This window comes from Salvelinus alpinus, chromosome 2 (assembly GCF_045679555.1).
Source record: "Salvelinus alpinus chromosome 2, SLU_Salpinus.1, whole genome shotgun sequence".
NCBI classification, from domain to species: Eukaryota; Metazoa; Chordata; class Actinopteri; order Salmoniformes; family Salmonidae; genus Salvelinus; species Salvelinus alpinus.
The window spans coordinates 93,197,877-93,217,136 of NC_092087.1; positions in this window are offsets into that span (position 1 = coordinate 93,197,877).

The window sequence follows — 19,260 nt, forward strand, 5'->3', positions numbered from 1 at the left end:
CAGGCGTGGCTGGGAATTTTATAGACAGATTGTTCACCCTTAGTTTAGGGATGCCCATTGTTCCAGTGGCTGTGCCCTTCCCCGTTCACGCCTTAGACAGTCAACCATTAGGGTCAGGGTTGATTAGGGAGGCCACCACTCCTCTGAGTATGGTGACGAAGGGGGGTCACGAGGAGAAAATCTGTCTCTTCCTCATTGACTCTCCTGCATTTCCCGTGGTGCTAGGCCTACCCTGGTTAGCTTGTCATGACCCCATTGTTTCTTGGCAACGGAGGGCTCTCACGGGGTCGTCGCGAGAGTGCTCGGGAGGTGTTTAGGGGTTTCCGTTGGTGCTACTAGAGTGGAAAGTCTGGACCAGGTCTCCACTGTGCGCATTCCCCCTGAAAATGCAGATTTGGCTCTCGCGTTCTCCAAAAAGAAGGCGACTCAATCACCACCCCATCGACGGGGCGATTGTGCGATAAATCTCTTGGTAGACGCTGCACTTCCCAGGAGTCACGTGTATCCCCTCTCAGTGGTGGAGACGGCAGCTATGGAAACATATGTCTCCGAATCCCTGCGTCAGGGGTACATTTGGTCCTCCACATCACCAGCCTCAAGTTTATTTTTTGTGAAGGAGGGTGGTCTGCTCCCATGTATTGAAAAATGAGGCCTAAATCAGATCACGGTGAGGTACAGTTACCCGCTACCTCTTATCGCCACGGCGATTGAGTAAATGCACAGGGCGCGCTTCTTCACCAAACTAGATCTCAGGAGTGCTAACAACCTGTTGTGTATCCGGGAGAGAGACGAGTGGAAGACGGTGTTCAGTATGACCTCAGAGCATTATGAGTACCTCGTCATGCCGTACGGGTTGATGAATGCTCCATCAGTCTTCCAAGCCTTTGTAGACAAGATTTTCAAGGACCTGCACGGGCAGGGTGTAGTGGTGTATATTGATGACATTCTGATATACTCCGCTACACGCGCCAAGCATGTGTCCCTGGTGCGCAGGGTGCTTGGTCGACTGTTGAAGCATGACCTGTACGTCAAGGCTGAGAAATGCCTGTTCTTCCAGCAGTCCGTCTTCTTCCTAGGGTACCGCATTTCCACCTCGAGGGTGGAGATGAAGAGTGACCGCATTTCAGCCGTGCGTAATTGGTCGACTCCCACCTCGGTAAAGGAAGTGCAGCAGTTCCTAGGGTTTGCCAATTACTACCGGAAGTTTATCCGGAGTTTTGGTCAGGCAGCGGCTCCCATTACCTCACTGCTGAAGGGGGGCCCGGTACGTTCGCAGTGGTCAGCTGAGGTGGACAGAGCTTTTGGTCACCTGAGGGCTCTGTTTACCTTGGCTCCCGTGCTGGCCCATCCCGATCCCTCTTTGGCGTTCATAGTGGTGGTACGCCTGTGCCTTCTTCTCGAAAAAGCTCAGCCTTGCGGAGCGAAACTATGACGTGGGGGACCGGGAGCTGTTGGCTGTTGTCAAGGCTCTGGAGGCGTGGAGACATTGGCTTGAGGGGGCTAAACACCCTTTTCTAATCTGGACTGACCACCGCAATCTGCAGTACATATGGGCAGCGAAGAGACTGAACCCTCGCCAGGCAAGGTGGGCCATGTTTTTCACCATTTTTGTTTTTCCCTTTCCTACAGACTAGGTTCCCAAAACGCACTGTACCGACTGTATGACACAGAGGAGTGGCCCATGGATCCCACGCCCATACTCTCGGCTTCCTGCCTGGGGGCGCCGGTAGTGTGGGAGCTGGACGCGGACATTGAGCAGGCGTTACGTGCAGAGCCCTTCACGTAACCTCCAGTGTCCCGCTGGGTGTCTGTACATTCCGTCTGCTGTCCGTGACCGGTTGATCGATTTGGCCCACACGTCACCCTCTGTTCATCCTGGGATCGGTCGGACGGTGCGCTGTTTTGTTGGGAAGTACTGGTGGCCTACCTTGGCCAAGGATGTGGGTTTATGTTTCCTCCTACTCGGTGTGCGCCCAGTGTAAGGCTCCTAGGCACCTGCCCAGAGGGAAGCTACACCCCTTACCCGTTCCAAAGCGGCCTTGGTCGCACCTGTCAGTGGATTTTGTTACCGACCTCCCCCCTCACAGGGAAACACCACAATCCTGGTCGTTGTGGATCGGTTCTCTAAGTCCTGTCGTCTCCTCCCTCTGCCCGGTCTCCTTACAACCCTACAGACTGCGGAGGCCTTGTTTACGCACGTCTTCCGGCACTACGGGGTGCCTGAGGATATAGTGTCTGATCGAGGTCCCCATTTCACTTCGAGGGTCTGGAAGGCGTTCATGGAACATCTGGGGGTCTCGATCAGCCTTACCTTGGGGTTTCATCCCGAGAGTAATGGACAGGTGGAGAGAGTGAACCAGGATGTTGGCAGGTTTCTGCGGTCGTATTGCCAGGATCGGCTGGTGGAGTTGGCAGCGTTCGTGGCCTGGGCCGAGAAGGCTCAGAACTCGCTCCACGACTCCTCCACTAACCTCTCCCCCTTCCAGTGTGTACCAGCCGCTCCTGCGGTGTACGACTGGTTCAGGTGCGCGGAGGAGACATAGGACGCCGTCCATGTTCACCTCCAGCGGGCCGTCCTGCGCCAAAAAGCCAGCACAGACCATCACTGCAGTGAGGCCCCGGGGTTCGCACCGGGGGACCGGGTCTGGCTCTCGACCCGGATCCTGCCACCATCTCCACCGTCTCCGTCCGCATCGCCCTGCGCCTCGCCCTCCGGGTCGTCCCAGAGGCCGGCGTCAGCGCACTGCTGGAGACGTGCGTCAAGGGGGGGGTACTGTCACGACTTCCACCGAAGTCGGGTCCTCTCCTTTTTCGGGCAGCGCTCAGCGGTCGGCGTCGCCGGTCTTCTAGCCATCATCGATCCATTTTTCATTTTCCATGTGTTTTGTCTTGTTTTTCCTCAAACCTGGTTTCAATCCTCTCAATGTCTTGTTATGTATTTAACCCTTTTTCCCCCCATGTCTTTGTGTGGGATTGTTTATTGTAGTGCTTGTGTACGTTCCCCGTGAGTGCACGACGGGTTATTTTTGTGCCCGACGGGTTATTTATCTTGTTGTTCTGGATTCCGTTGGTTATAATTAATAAATCTCCGGTTATTTCCCAGTTCTGCTCTCTTGTGCCTGACTTATCTGCCGCCAATTACGCACCCCGCTACACAACCAGCTTTTTGGCTAAAATGTCTTGGTACAAGGTTTTCATGCTACCGTTGACCTTAACCCTTTACACTCGTGGGAATTGGCTTTTATGGATAGGGCTACATTGAAATGTTTCTTACAGAATAAATATGGGAAGCATAACCATGGTAGCAATAAAAGGGAAGAGTTTTGAGATTCTGAAAAAATTATTAGACTTAAGGTGAGGACTCAACAGTTCACCTGACACAAGACTTAATCCAAACATCACCCTGGGCACACACTGGTTTAATCAATGTTTCGATATAATTTCAATGAAATTTCGATGAACCAACTTGGAATAGGTGTCGAATTGACGTTTGTGCCCAGTGAGATTACACTGTTGATTTTGTGCTTTTTACATTTACTGTACTTTTCGACATCTGAAAATACTCTGGATACATTCAGTAACATAAGAATATTATTGGAAATTGTGTTAGGTGCAACATAAGACATAAACATTACAAGGGTTTGAGTGAGAGGTCTCTGTGGTGTTTCCAAGTGGCAACACACCTCGCCAAAATGTGAGAGAAAGCTTGTTCCATTGCCGAGCTACATGATAAAATATGATCTAAGTGTTAGGGTTTCACAAGGCAATTCAGAGAAGGAGATCGTCATTTTGGTGCTCATAGAACGGAGTCGAGTGCATTCAAAATACTCTCAAAACTGACATAATCGACAGGTATAAAAGCACAATGTTAGTACTCACTTTGATGATCACTTCTTGCCATTCTGTTCATCTTCTTCCTTGCGTTTGCACTTGAAATAGCTGCAGTCTGTAGTTTGCCAGCTCCAGTGGTTTTTCTGTAACATTTGAAATAGCTGCAGTCTGTAGTTTGCCAGCTCCAGTGGTTTTTCTGTAACACTTGAAATGGCTGCTCTCTATAGTTCTTATTGGCTACCTCTACTGGTGTGTCCTTAAGTACAGCATCTTGTTTATATAATATTCTGTTCTCTTTTTGGCCAGCCTACTTCAACGGGTGTGGCCTGAAATCACACAACAAACTAGCGCCCTTGTGCACTTAAGGAAATCACAAATACCATGGATATATTGGAACTAGTGGAAATATGGAGGTTAGTGAGATATACATGGCGGAGGCTCAATCAAGCTAGTCATCTTGACTACTTTCTTATGTCAATCTCTCTGGCACCAAAAGTTTAGTGTTGATATGAGACAGAATGTGGTCGGAACATCAAATAATTGGCATAAATATTACTCTTACAGAATTTCCACGTGGGCAAGGATATTGGAAATGTAATCAAAGCCTATTGGATGACAATTTCTTTTTTACCAGGACAGATGGCTGACTTTTTCTGACATAACATCGGTAAAGCAGATCCCTTATTATATGGGACACTTTTAAATGTGCCTTTAGATGCCATGCAATTCAGTACTCATCTATAAAACAAAAGCAAGGTAAAAATAAATCCTATTAACAAAGGAATTAGAGGGACTAAGAGTACAGATAGCAATAAACCATAGAAGCACAGAATACATTAGAGGGAGGGAGGGGGGAAAGAAATGGCGGAACTTATTCAAGAAAAATCAAGTGTAATATATTATAAAAAATAAAGCGAACTGGATGGAATTGTCACGACTTCCGCCGAAGTTGACTCCCCTGCCTGTTCGGGCGGTGCTCGGCGGTCGTCGTCACCGTCCTACTAGCCGCCACCGATCCCTTTTTCGTTTGTCTGTTTGTTTTGTCTTATTAGTTGCACCTGTTTTTTGTTTCGTAATGAGCTTCCCTATAATTAGGAGTAAGACCCGCCCTTGTTTTGTGCGGGATTGTTTTTTGTTACGTGTGTGTATTTTAGGTGTTTGCCAAGTGTTTCTCTACGCCCTGGATGTTCGGGCTTATTCAGTTCTTGTGGAGATTAAATATAAGGAATATTTTTTCCCAAGCGGCTCTCTCTCTCTGCGTCTGGTTCTTTCGCCAACCTAGTCCCGCGTGACAGAATCCCGCACCCTGCAAAATGGAACCAGCAGGAGCAGCCTCGTCTCCTCTCCCATCGATGGAGGAAAGGGTCCTCCATCACACCAGTGTTCTCCACAGAATTGGGTCGGCTATGGACCAAATGATGGAGAGGATGGATCGATGGGAGAGGAGTGGCATTCCCACCGCATCTTCAGCACCCCCTCCTCCAACACCTCCTGTTCCTGTTTCAGCATCCGGCTCCGGGGCTCTTCGGCTGGCGCTCCCACGGGAGTATGATGGAACGGCAGCCGGGTGTCAGGGGTTTCTTCTCCAGCTGGAGCTTTACCTGGCGACCGTGCGTCCTACTCCCTCCGGAGAGGAGAGCGTGAGCGCCCTCGTCTCCTGTTTGACTGGACGAGCTCTTGAATGGGCCAACGCAGTGTGGAATGGCCCAGACTCGGCGAGGGATCATTACCCTGAGTTCACCCGCCGATTCCGAGCTGTGTTTGACCACCCACCAGAGGGTCGTGCGGCGGGTGAACGGCTGTTCCACCTGCGTCAGGAGACGAGGCGCGTACAGGACTTTGCCCTGGAGTTCAGGACCTTGGCTGCAGGAGCAGGGTGGAACGACAGGGCCTTAATAGACCATTTCCGATGTAGCCTTAGGGAGGACGTCCGCAGGGAGCTAGCGTGTCGGGACACCACACTCACGCTGGACGAACTTATTGACATGGCCATCCGTTTCGACAACCTGCTGGCTGCCCGCGGACGTTCGGAACAGGTCCTGTCGTTTCCACCTCCCAGCCCTCCTGCTCCTATCCCTATGGAGTTAGGGGGGGCAGCGTCAAGGGGAACCGGAGGAGGAGTGTCCTCCTGCACCAGTTGTGGTCGGCGAGGGCACACGGCCGACCGGTGCTGGAGGAACTCTTCTGGGAGTCGGGAGGGCAGGCGGCACACTACTCGATCACCCCAGGTGAGTCAGCACCAGACTTACCCAGAGCTTCCTGTTAGTCATATGTATGTGTTAACCTATTTCCCTGGGTTTTCTCCCTCTCTACAGCATAAGGCGCTAGTCGATTCAGGCGCAGCTGGGAATTTTATTGATCGGGGTCTCGCATTAAGGCTAGGGATTCCCCTTGTGTCGTTAGACCTACCTTTCCCCGTGCACTCCTTAGATAGCCGACCATTAGGGTCAGGAATGGTCAGGGAGGCCACGGTACCACTGGACATGGTAACGCAGGGTAGTCATAAGGAGCAGATTAGTCTGTTCCTTATCGACTCACCTGCGTTTCCAGTGGTATTGGGAATTCCCTGGCTAGCTCAGCACAACCCGGTGATTTCCTGGAAACAGGGGGCTCTTAAGGGGTGGTCAGAGGAGTGTTCAGGCAGGTGTCTAGGAGTTGCCGTTGGTGCGACTACGGTGGAGAGTCCAGACCAGGTTTCCACCGTGCGCATTCCCTCTGAATATGCCGATTTGGCTATCGCCTTCAGTAAAAGGAAGGCGACCCAATTACCACCCCATCGACGAGGGGACTGCGCGATAAACCTCCTGGAGAACGCTGCACTTCCTAGGAGTCACGTGTATCCTTTGTCCCAGGAGGAGACAGCGGCTATGGAGACATATGTTACTGAATCACTGGGACAGGGATACATTCGGCCCTCCGCATCACCCGTCTCCTCGAGCTTCTTTTTTGTGAAGAAGAAGGATGGCGGTTTACGCCCGTGCATTGATTATCGAGGTCTAGATTCCATCACAGTGGGGTTTAGTTACCCACTACCTCTTATCGCTACGGCGGTGGAATCATTTCACGGGGCACGCTTCTTCACAAAATTGGACCTGAGGAGTGCGTATAATCTGGTGCGTATTCGGGGAGGAGATGAGTGGAAAACCGCATTTAGTACTACATCTGGCCATTATGAGTACCGCGTCATGCCATATGGGTTGAAAAATGCTCCAGCTGTCTTTCAATCCTTCGTAGATGAGATTCTCCGAGACCTGCTCGGGCAGGGAGTGGTAGTGTACATTGATGACATCTTGATCTACTCTGCCACCCGCGCGGCGCATGTGTCTCTGGTGCGTAAGGTACTTGGGCGACTGCTGGAGCATGACCTGTATTGCAAGGCGGAGAAATGTGAGTTCTTCAAACAGGCCGTTTCCTTCCTGGGTTATCGTATTTCCACCTACGGGTTGGTGATGGAGGATGACCGCGTTACAGCCGTGCGTAATTGGCCGACTCCGACCACGGTGAAAGAGGTGCAGCGGTTTTTAGGGTTTGCCAATTACTACCGGAGGTTTATCCGGGGTTTTGGTCAGGTGGCTGCTCCCATTACCTCACTGCTGAAGGGAGGACCGGTGCGCTTGCGTTGGTCAGCAGAGGCGGACAGAGCTTTCAGTTGTCTGAAGGAGCTGTTTACCAATGCGCCCGTGTTGGCGCATCCGGACCCCTCTTTAGCTTTCATAGTTGAGGTGGACGCGTCCGAGGCAGGGGTCGGGGCCGTGCTGTCCCAGCGCTCGGGCGAACCACCCAAGCTCCGCCCTTGTGCCTTCTTTTCGAGGAAGCTCGGTCCGGCGGAGCGAAACTATGATGTGGGGGACCGGGAGTTGTTAGCTGTAGTCAAGGCTCTGAAGGTGTGGAGACATTGGCTTGAGGGGGCGAAACACCCTTTTCTCATCTGGACTGACCATCGTAATCTCGAGTACATCCGGGAGGCGAGGAGACTAAATCCGCGTCAAGCTAGATGGGCCATGTTTTTCACCCGGTTTCAGTTCACCATCTCATACCGACCAGGCTCCCAGAACACCAAGGCCGAAGCGCTGTCCCGTCTCTATGATACCGAGGAGCGGTCCGTTGAGCCAACTCCCATCATTCCACCTTCATGTCTCGTGGCACCGGTGGTATGGGAGGTGGACGCTGAGATAGAGAGAGCCTCACGGTTAGAGCAGACCCCTCCTAACTGTCCAGCGGGGGGTTCAGTACGTGCCGGGAGGGGTCCGGGATAAGCTAATCCGTTGGGCTCATACTCTCCCCTCCTCGGGTCATCCTGGCATCGAGAGGACAGTGCGGAGTCTTAGAGGGAGATACTGGTGGCCCACGTTGGCTAAGGACGTGAGATTTTATGTCTCCTCCTGCTCGGTGTGTGCTCAGAGCAAGGCTCCTCGGCACTTGCCTAGAGGGAAGTTACAGCCCCTCCCCGTTCCACAACGGCCGTGGACACACTTATCGGTGGACTTTCTTACCGATCTTCCCCCGTCCCAGGGAAGTACTACGATTTTGGTCGTTGTGGATCGGTTTTCCAAGTCCTGCCGTCTCATCCCGTTGCCCGGTCTCCCTACGGCCCTGCAGACTGCGGAAGCCTTGTTTACCCATGTCTTCCGGCACTATGGGGTGCCTGAGGATATCGTTTCTGATCGGGGCCCCCAATTCACGTCCAGAATTTGGAGGCCGTTTATGGAAAGACTGGGGGTCTCGGTCAGCTTGACCTCGGGTTTTCACCCCGAGAGTAATGGGCAGGTGGAACGCGTAAACCAGGATGTGGGCAGGTTTCTGCGGTCATATTGCCGGGACCGGCCTGGTGAGTGGACGAGGTATGTTCCTTGGGCTGAGCTCGCTCAGAACTCCCTCCGCCACTCCTCAACGAACATTTCCCCGTTTGAGTGTGTGTTAGGTTACCAGACGGTCCTGGCCCCATGGCACCAGAGTCAGACCGAGGCTCCTGCGGTAGAGGACTGGGTACAGCGTTCCAAGGACACCTGGAAAGCCGTCCAGGAATCGCTAAAGTTAGCAGGACAACGGCAGAAGAGGAGCGCTGACCAGCACCGCAGTGAGGCCCCCGTGTTCACACCGGGGGACAGGGTCTTGCTCTCGACCCGAAACCTGCCTCTCCGCCTGCCCTGTCGGAAGCTGGGGCCGCAGTGTGTGGGGCCGTTTAAAGTCCTGAGGAGAATAAACGAGGTGTGTTATAGGTTACAACTCCCTAGGTATTACCGTATTAACCCCTCGTTTCATGTGTCTCTCCTCAGGCCGGTGGTGGCTGGTCCCCTGCAAGAAGGTGAGGTGCCTGAGGTCCCTCCACTCCCTCTGGAGATCGAGGGGTCCCCGGCGTACACAGTACGTGCCATTCTGGACTCGAGACGCCGGGTGAGGGGCCTACAGTACCTCGTGGACTGGGAGGGGTACGGTCCGGAGGAGAGATGCTGGGTTCCGGTGGGGGACATTTTAGATCCTACTTTACTGAGAGACTTCCACCGCCTCCACCCGGATCGCCCGGCACCTCGCCCTCCGGGTCGTCCTCGAGGCCGGTGGCGGCGCGCTGCGGGAGCCGCGCGTCAGGAGGGGGGTAATGTCACGACTTCCGCCGAAGTTGACTCCCCTGCCTGTTCGGGCGGTGCTCGGCGGTCGTCGTCACCGTCCTACTAGCCGCCACCGATCCCTTTTTCGTTTGTTTTGTCTTATTAGTTGCACCTGTTTTTTGTTTCGTAATGAGCTTCCCTATAATTAGGAGTAAGACCCGCCCTTGTTTTGTGCGGGATTGTTTTTTGTTACGTGTGTGTATTTTGGGTGTTTGGCAAGTGTTTCTCTACGCCCTGGATGTTCGGCTTTATTCAGTTCTTGTGGAGATTAAATATAAGGAATATTTTTTCCCAAGCGGCTCTCTCTCTCTGCGTCTGGTTCTTTCGCCAACCTAGTCCCGCGTGACAGGAATGTGGGGGGAAATGCACCAAATTATGTTTTAATCTTCAACATAGAAATTTTATCAAAAATAATTTACTGAAACTTGTTACAAATGAGTCACCCATGACTCACCAAACTATCATTTGGAAGGGGAAGCAAAGTTCTTTAAGCATGTTTTCCTCCATCTTCATTACTGGCCTGGTATCCAGGCCTGGTATTCATTGGACATGTGTTTCTTGCATATCCCAACACCCACAGAGAGCTGAGGTCTTTAGACAGGGTCAGACATTATTAACAACATCCCTGGAGCCATTGAGGTTAAGTGCCTTGCTCGAGGGCACAATGACACATGTTTAAAAAAAATGACTGCAAGTATGAAGGTAGTTTGGTGCCGACCCAAAAAGAAGGATATAAATATGTGTACAAAATATCTATTTATATTTTTCCTGAGCTTTATTATACTGTATATCTACTATACATATACTATATACTGTAAGATATAGGACAGACACTTCAAAACAATGTTTCTTATGATACATTTTTGGACTGTATTTTGGGCCATTTATGAATGTGTTATTCAATGCTTTTCGTTAGGCTTTAGTAGTAAAGGCCAAATTCAATATTTTCTCAAATAAATTGTTTTATATGTTTTTAGGTGACTTAAAGGCATCCTAAAATTCTAAATCAAATAGCTAATTGATCCATAGTATGACGTCTTAAAACAATTCCATATGTCAGCTTAGAGAGACCATGAAAGTAGAGATAAGAAGTAACTAGCAGAAAGGTTTCATTTGATCAAACAACTGATAAGGCACAGCATTGTAGATAACAACTAGACCATATACAAGTTGAACAGGGTAGAGACACTGCTTTGTAGATAACATCTAGACCATGTAAAGTTGAACAGGGCAGAGACACAGCACTGTCTCTTCCCGGATTTGACTACAGGTGTGACCTGAAGTAGACTAAACACTGTATCTGGTGTTGATGGAAACACTCCCTCTAGACTCACAGTCCTTCTCCTCAGGAGATGCATTTCCAGTATAGGTCAATGTAGGCTGTGTACCTGAATTCTATTTACCTGTGTACCAGTCAGTTTAGCTTACAAAACATTTACTTTGCAACCGGACACCAACGTGATCTGTTGAACTAAAAAAAGGTGATAGTGTAGGAGTACAATTAGACACATGGATAACATATAAAGGTATAAGATAGGTGAACAGTAAAATAACATACATGTCAGACAGAGGCGCCTAAGGCAATTGGACACTAGACATATAGTCTGACCATTCCATTACGTACATACATGTCAGACAGAGAGGCGCCTAAGGCAATTGGACACTAGACATATAGTCTGACCATTCCATTACGTACATACATGTCAGACAGAGGCGCCTAAGGCAATTGGACACACTAAGGGTAGGGGAGAACAGAACAAAGAGTGCATTGATTTAGTGGTGAAGGGAAGGGGCATGGGGTCTGTTGACACACTGGGATAGAGGGTCCGGCCACCATTATAAACTAATTGAAAGCAGATGGTGGTGAATGACTTCATAAGGGATGGACAATACTATGTGGGTATAAATATAAAGGACTGGACTTCTGAGAGGTGTGTGTTCCGCGGACATTCCAGATTGCGATACAATTGTATTAAAAACATTTGTTTGAGTTCACAAGGTTCTTGTAAGAGTTATATTTTAATTGATTTTCCACGACAATAGTTGTAATATTTGTATAACCCTTGTGATTTATAGGTATCGATGAGGGTTATTGAATCAGGATCAAATCCTCTGATCTCTTCCAGCTCATAAATGATAGAATGTTCAAATGTGAAGGTTACTGAAAGGCCAGTATGTTTGGCAATGAAACGGATTATAAGCCGGGCTCCTTCAGCTCTCTTGTCTGCCTCACAGATACCCAGGTGAAGTTGACTTGTGCTGAAGGCTTCACTCTCTTGACTTCCAGAAGGATGTTTGTGTTGTAGGGGGTACATGTGGGTTTCTTCTTCTTCTTCCCAAATAGCACCCTATTCCCTTTATAGTGCACTAGGCTTCTGGTAGAAAGTAGTGCACTACTAAGGGAATAGGGTGCCATTTGTGACTCATCCTACATGTGCCGATGTCTCTTTAAATACCTGTCTTATCTTTTACCACATGTCATTTATTATCCAATGGAACGATGATGAACTAGTTCAGCATGTTTCCAAACAGGGAAAGAGAAACTGTAGATAACTGCCATGATTAAAACCAGTCATGAGATGTGCAGGGGTTATTTCAGGTCAGACTCACTAGCATGGTGACTATAGTAGCTTATTAAATATGTCCTATTTCACACTTGTACATGTGTGAGTTGGACATGTGTTTCTTGCATATCCCAACACCGACAGAGAGCTGGGGTCTTTAGACAGGGTCAGACATTATTAACAACATCCCTGGAGCCATTGAGGTTAATTGCCTTGCTCGAGGGCACAATGACAAATTAAAAAATAATAATAATACAAGTGGTTTGGACCCAAAAAGATGGTGTTAACTATGTGTACAAAATATCTATATCTATCTATATATTTCCTGGGCTTTAATATACTCAATATTCTACTGTAAGATTTAGACACTTCAAAACCTTGTTTTTTATTATTTTGTTTTTGGACTGTATTGTTGGCCATTTATAAATATGTTATTCAATGCGTTTCTATTGGCTTTAGTAGTAAAGGCAAAATTCTATATTTTTTTTACAAATAATAAAAAATAATAATAATAATTATGCTACTTAATGGCATCCTAAAATTCACAGCTTGATGCTGCCACCACCATGTTTCACTGTGGGGATGAAATTCTTGGGGTGATGAGAGGTGTTGGGTTTGCGCCAGACATAGCGTTTTCCTTGATGCCCAAAAAACTCAATTTTAGTATCATATGACCGGGGTACCTTTTTCCATATGTTTGGGGAGTCTCCCACATGCCTTTTGGCGAACACCAAACTTGTTTTCTTTCTTACACCAAACTTGTTATACTTATTTCTTTAACCTCTAACGAGCCTCTACCCCGGGTCCGGGAGCACCCCCCATCCCCCCACACACTGATTAGCATAGCTAGCATAGCTTCACAAGTAGATAGTAGCATCTAAATATCATTAAATCACAAGTCCAAGACACCAGATGAAAGATACAGATCTTGTGAATAAAGCCACCATTTCAGATTTTTAAAATGTTTTACAGGGAAGACAAAATATGTAAATCTATTAGCTAAACACGTTAGCAAAATACACCACTATTCTAACTCCATCAGTTTCTTACTCCTTCAGGTGCTATCACCAATTCGGCTCAACTAAGATATTGATAGCCACTAACCAAGAAAAAACCTCTTCAGATGACAGTCTGATAACATATTCATGGTATAGGATAGTTTTTGTTAGAAAAAAGTGCATATTTCAGGTAGAAATCACAGTTTACAATTGCACCGACCATCACAAGACGACTAGAATTACTATAGAGAGCAACGTGTATGACCAATTTACTCTTAATAAAACATTTCATAAGAATAGACAAAGCATAGCAATGGAAAGACCCAGATCTTGTGATTCCAGACAATATTTCAGATTTTCTAAGCGTTTTACAGCGAAAACACTAAATCGATAAGTTAGCATACCACATGTGAAAACGTTACCAGAGCATCGATTCCAGCCAAAGAGCGCTATAACGTAATCACCGCCAAAATATATTAATTTTTTCACTAACCTTCTCAGAATTCTTCCGATGACACTCCTGTAACATCATTTTACAACATACATATACAGTTTGTTCGAAAAGGTGCATATTTAGCCATACAAAACCGTGGTTACACAATAAAAATACTAGGAAATCAAGCCTCAATATGTCTGACGTCATCTATCAGAGTGATCTAGTTTAATTGAAAGCTAATCATATACTTGACTAAAAAATACAGGGTTGACAGGAATCGAAAGACAAATTAGTTCTTAATGCAACCGCTGATTTACATTTTTAAAATTATCCTTACTTTTCAATACAGGGTTCGCCAAGTGAAGCTATACCAAACAAAATGGCGAAATATGCGTTTAAAATATTTCGACAGAACAACGATTTATCATATTAAATATTGCTTACTTTGAGCTGTTCTTCCATCAGATTCTTGGGCAATGTATCCTTTCTATGTTATAAACGTCTTTTGGTCGATAGATGTCCTCTGTCCTTCGAAATGTCCACTAACGATCGAACGGGACCCCAAAACGTGTCCAAAGTTTCAGAGTGCACAACAAAGAAATTCCTCAAAATCGCACTAAACGGATATAAATTGCTATAAAACGGTTCAAATTAACTACATTATGATGTTTTTAACAACTATAACGACTGAAAACATGACCGGAGAAATATTGCTGGTTAGACAACGATTTGGAATGAGGCAAGTCCGATGTCCTTCACGCTTCAGGCGCGCGACGAGAAAGGGAGGTCCCTATACATTTTGTGGTTTTATAATGGCTGTGATTGTGCAATCGATTCCATTCAAAACTTGATGACGTACAGACACCCAGAGGAAGACGTAGGCAGTGTCGGTTTCTTCATAGCATTCACTGTCGCCTTAAAAACAGACTCCAGATCAGGGGTAAAAATTTCTGAAATCTGACCCCTGTCATGAAAAGTGCTGTAGATATTGTTCTGTACCACTCAGAGACAAAATTCCAACTTCTATAGAAACTAGAACGTGTTTTCTATCCAATAATAACAATAATATGCATATTGTACGATCAAGAATTTAGCACGAGGCAGTTTAATTTGGAGACCCAAATATGCTAATGCGGAACAGCACCCCCTATAGTTGCAAGAAGTTAAGCAATGACTTTTTTCTGGACACACTTCCGTAAAGCCCAGCTCTGTGGAGTGTACAGCTTAAAGTGGTCCTAAGGACAGATACTCCAATCTTCGCTGTGGACCTTTGCAGCTCTTTCAGGGTTATCTTTGGTCTCTTTGTTGTCTCTCTGATTAACCTCTAACGCTTCTCTCTCCCGGATCCGGGATCCTCCTCATCAAAAAAGCTAACTAGCAGAGCCTAGCCTAACGGGACAGGGATATCATATAATATAATTTTCATGAAATCACAAGTCCAATACAGCAAATTGTGAATCCAGCCATCATTTCCGATTTTTAAAATGTTTTACAGCGAAAACACAATATGTATTTCTATTAGCTAACCACAATAGCCAAACACACAACCGCATATTTTCACCATGTTTCCACCGCATAGGTAGCTTTCACAAAACCGACAAAATAGAGATAAAATTAGTCACTAACCAAGAAACAACTTCATCAGATGACAGTCTTATAACATCATGTTATACAATACATTTATGTTTTGTTTGAAAATGTGCATATTTGAGGTATAAATCATAGTTTTACATTGCAGCTACCATCAAAAATAGCACCAAAGCAGCCAGAATAATTACAGAGAGCAACGTGAAATACATAAATACTCATGAAACATTTATGAAAAATACATGGTGTACAGCAAATGAAAGATAAACATCTTGTGAATCCAGCCAATATTTCCGATTTTTTAAGTGTTTTACAGCGAAAACACAATATAATTATATTACCTTACCACAATAGCCAAACACACAAACGCATTTATTCACTGCAAAGGTAGCTTTCGCAAAAACCAGCAAAAGATATAAAATTAATCACTAACCTTGAACAAATTCATCAGATGACAGTCTTATAACATCATGTTATACAATACAATTATGTTTTGTTCGAAAATGTGCATATTTATAGCTACAAATCCTGGTTATACATTGTGAATACGCAGCATCGATTCACCAGAATCTCCAGAGATATTTTGGACACTCACCTAATCTGACCAAAGAACTCATCATAAACTTTACTAAAAAATACATGTTGGACAGCAAATGAAAGATACACTAGTGTCACGATCGTCGTTCGGTGAAAGAGTGGACCAAGGCGCAGCGTGATATGAATACATCTTCTTTAATTATAACGAAGACGAAAATGAAGAACACTGAACAAACTAATACAAAAACAAACGATCGTGAAGCTAATACAAACTACGTGCTCACCTGCAACATAGACGTAGACAATTACCCACGAAATACCCAATGAATATGGCTGCCTAAATATAGCTCTCAATCAGAGACAATGAACAACAGTTGCCTCTAATTGAGAACCAATCTTGGCAGCCATAGACATACAAACACCTATACCAGACACTGCCCCCATAAACATACAAAAACCCCGAGACAATACAAAAACACATACATCCCCCATGTCACACCCTGACCTAACTAAAATAATAAAGAAAACAAAGATAACTAAGGCCAAGGCGTGACAACTAGTTCTTAATGCAACCGCCGTGTTAGATTTTTAAAAATAACTTTACCATAACAAACAGCTTACGTTATAGCGAGACAGCGCCCGCCAAAACGCTGCATAATAGGACTCAACATTTTCCACAGAAATACGAAATAACATCATAAATTGTTCTTACTTTTGCTGAGCTTCCATCAGAATCTTGTACAAGGAGTCCTTTGTCCAGAATAAATCGTTGTTTGGTTTTAGATTGTCCTTTTCTCCTGTCGAATTCGCTCCACAAGGCTAGCCAGTGTTGATGACGTTCCCAATTTCTCTCGACGCAGAGAACGGAAAACTCCAAAAGTCCCATTAAACGTTGAATAAACTGATGAAAATCGGTTGAAAACCTACTTTATGATGTTTTTCTAATTTCTATCAAATAAAAACAGAGCCGGAGATATTAGCCGTGTATACCGAACGCTTATCACAAGACAAAATGGAGGGACTTCCCGCGCCTAGGTAGAGAAAGGAAAATCTGGTCACGTCATTCCAAGAGCTCTTGTTCGACCTCAGATCAAGCTAGATACCCCATTCCACCTTCCACTGCCTGTTGACATCTAGCGGAAGGCGTATGCAGTGCATGCAAATCCATAAATATGAGGCAATTCAATAGGCAGGCCCTGGAACAGAGCATCGTTTTCAGATTTTTCACTTCCTGTCTGGAAGTTTGCTGCAAAATGAGTTCTGTTTTACTCACAGATATAATTCAAACAGTTTTAGAAACTTGAGAGTGTTTTCTATCCAATAGTCATAATACTATGCATATTGTACGATCTAGAATAGAGTACAAGGCAGTTTAACCTTTTATGGCTGCAGGGCGGTGTCGGGTTCAATATGACAACAGCCCGTCCAAGTGCAGGGCGCGAAATTCAAAATATATTTTTTAGAAATATTTAACTTTCACACATTAACAAGTCCAATACAGCAAATGAAAGATACACATCTTGTGAATCCAGCCAACATGTCCGATTTTTGTCCGTTTTACAGCGAAAACACCACGTATATTTATGTTAGCTCACCACCAAATACAAAAAAACACAGTGATAATTTATTTTACCGCATAGCTATCACAAATAGCTATAGCTATCACAGCTATCACAAATTCGACCAAATAAAGATATAAATAGTCACTAACCAAGAAACAACTTCATCAGATGACAGTCTGATAACATATTTATTGTATAACATATGTTTTGTTCGAAAAATGTGCATATTTCAGGTATAAATCATAGTTTTACATTACAGACACCATCACAGCTCTCAAAAAAACAGCTAGAATAACTACAGAGACCAACGTGAATTACCTAAATACTCATCATAAAACATTTATGAAAAATACATGGTGTACAGCAAATCAAAGACAAACATCTTGTGAATCCAGCCAATGTTTCAGATTTTTTGAGTGTTTACAGCGAAAACACAATATGGCATTGTATTAGCTTACTACAAAAGCCTACCACACAACCGCATTCATTCAACGCAACGGTAGCGATAGCGAATAAACCAGCAAAAGATATTAATTTTTTCACCAACCTTCATGAACTTCATCAGATGACAGTCCTATAACATCATATTACACAATACATATATGGTTTGTTCGAAAATGTGCATATTTAGAGCTGAAATCCGTGGTTATACATTGTGAAAACTTAGCATCTGTTTCCCAGAATGTCAGGATATATTTCTGACACTCACCTATTCTGACCAAATAACTATTCATACACGTTACTAAAAAATACATGTTGTATAGGAAATGATAGATACATTAGTTCTTAATGCAATCGCCGTGTTAGAATTCTAAAAATAACTTCAGTACGACATCCAGCTTACGTTATGGCGAGAGAGCGCCCAAAATCTGGGCGCAAACTAATAGTAAACAATTGTCGACAGATATATGAAAAAACATCATAAATGGGTCCTACTTTTGATGATCTTCTATCAGAATGTTGTACAGAACAATCGTTGTTTGGTTTTAGAATGTCCTTTTTCCCTCTCAAATTAGCAACCAAAACTAGCCAGGTGGCACGAGGGTGTCCATCTTCAACAAATACAGAGAACGGAAACCCCCAAAACTCCCGATAAACGTTCAATAATCTGATAAAACTATATTGAAAAAACATACTTTACGATGATTATTAACACATTTATCAAATAAAATCAAAGCCGGAGATATTAGCCGTCTATAACGAAAGCTTTTCAGAAGGCAATCCAAAGTTCCCTCTCGCGCCTTCCTGAACAAAGAAAATTGGGGTCATGTCATTCCAAGACCTCTCTTTTGAACATTGATACAGCTAGACACTCCATTCCAGCGCTCACTGCCTACTGACATCTAGTGGAAGCCGTATAAAGTGCATGTATAGTCATAAATGTCAAGGCAATTAATAGGCGAGCTCTGGAACACAGCCTCAATTTCAGATTTTTCACTTTCTGACAGGAAGTTTGCTGCAAAATGAGTTCTGTTTTACTCACAGATATAATTCAAACGGTTTTAGAAACTTGAGAGTGGTTTCTATCCAATAGTAATAATAATATGCATATTGTACGAGCAAGAATTGAGTACGAGGCCGTTTGAAATGGGCACCTTTCATCCAAGTTACTCAATACTGCCCCTGCAGCCATAAGAAGTTGATTTGGGCACGATTTTTTCCAAAGTGGAAACAGCGCCCCCATATTGACAAGAAGTTAATGCCCTCCTTGCCTGGTCCATGAGATTTGGTGGGCGGCCCTCTCTTGGCAGGTTTTTTGTGGTGCCATATTCTTACCATTTTTTAATAATGGATTTAATGGTGCTCCGTGGGATGTTTAAAGTTTCGGATATTTTTTTATAACCCAACCCTCATCTGTACCTCTCCACAACTTTGTCTTTGACCTGTTTGGAAAGCTCTTTGGTCTTCATGGTGCCGCTTGCTTGGTGGTGTTGCAGAATCTAATGCCTTTCAGAACAGGTGTATATATACTGAAATCATGTGACAGATCATGTGACACTTAGATTGCACACAAGTAGACTTTATTGAACTAATTCTGTGACTTCTGAAGGTAATTAGTTGCACCAGATCTTATTTAAGGGCTTCATTGCAAAGTGGTGAATACATATGCACACACCACTTTTCTTTTTTTTTCTTTTT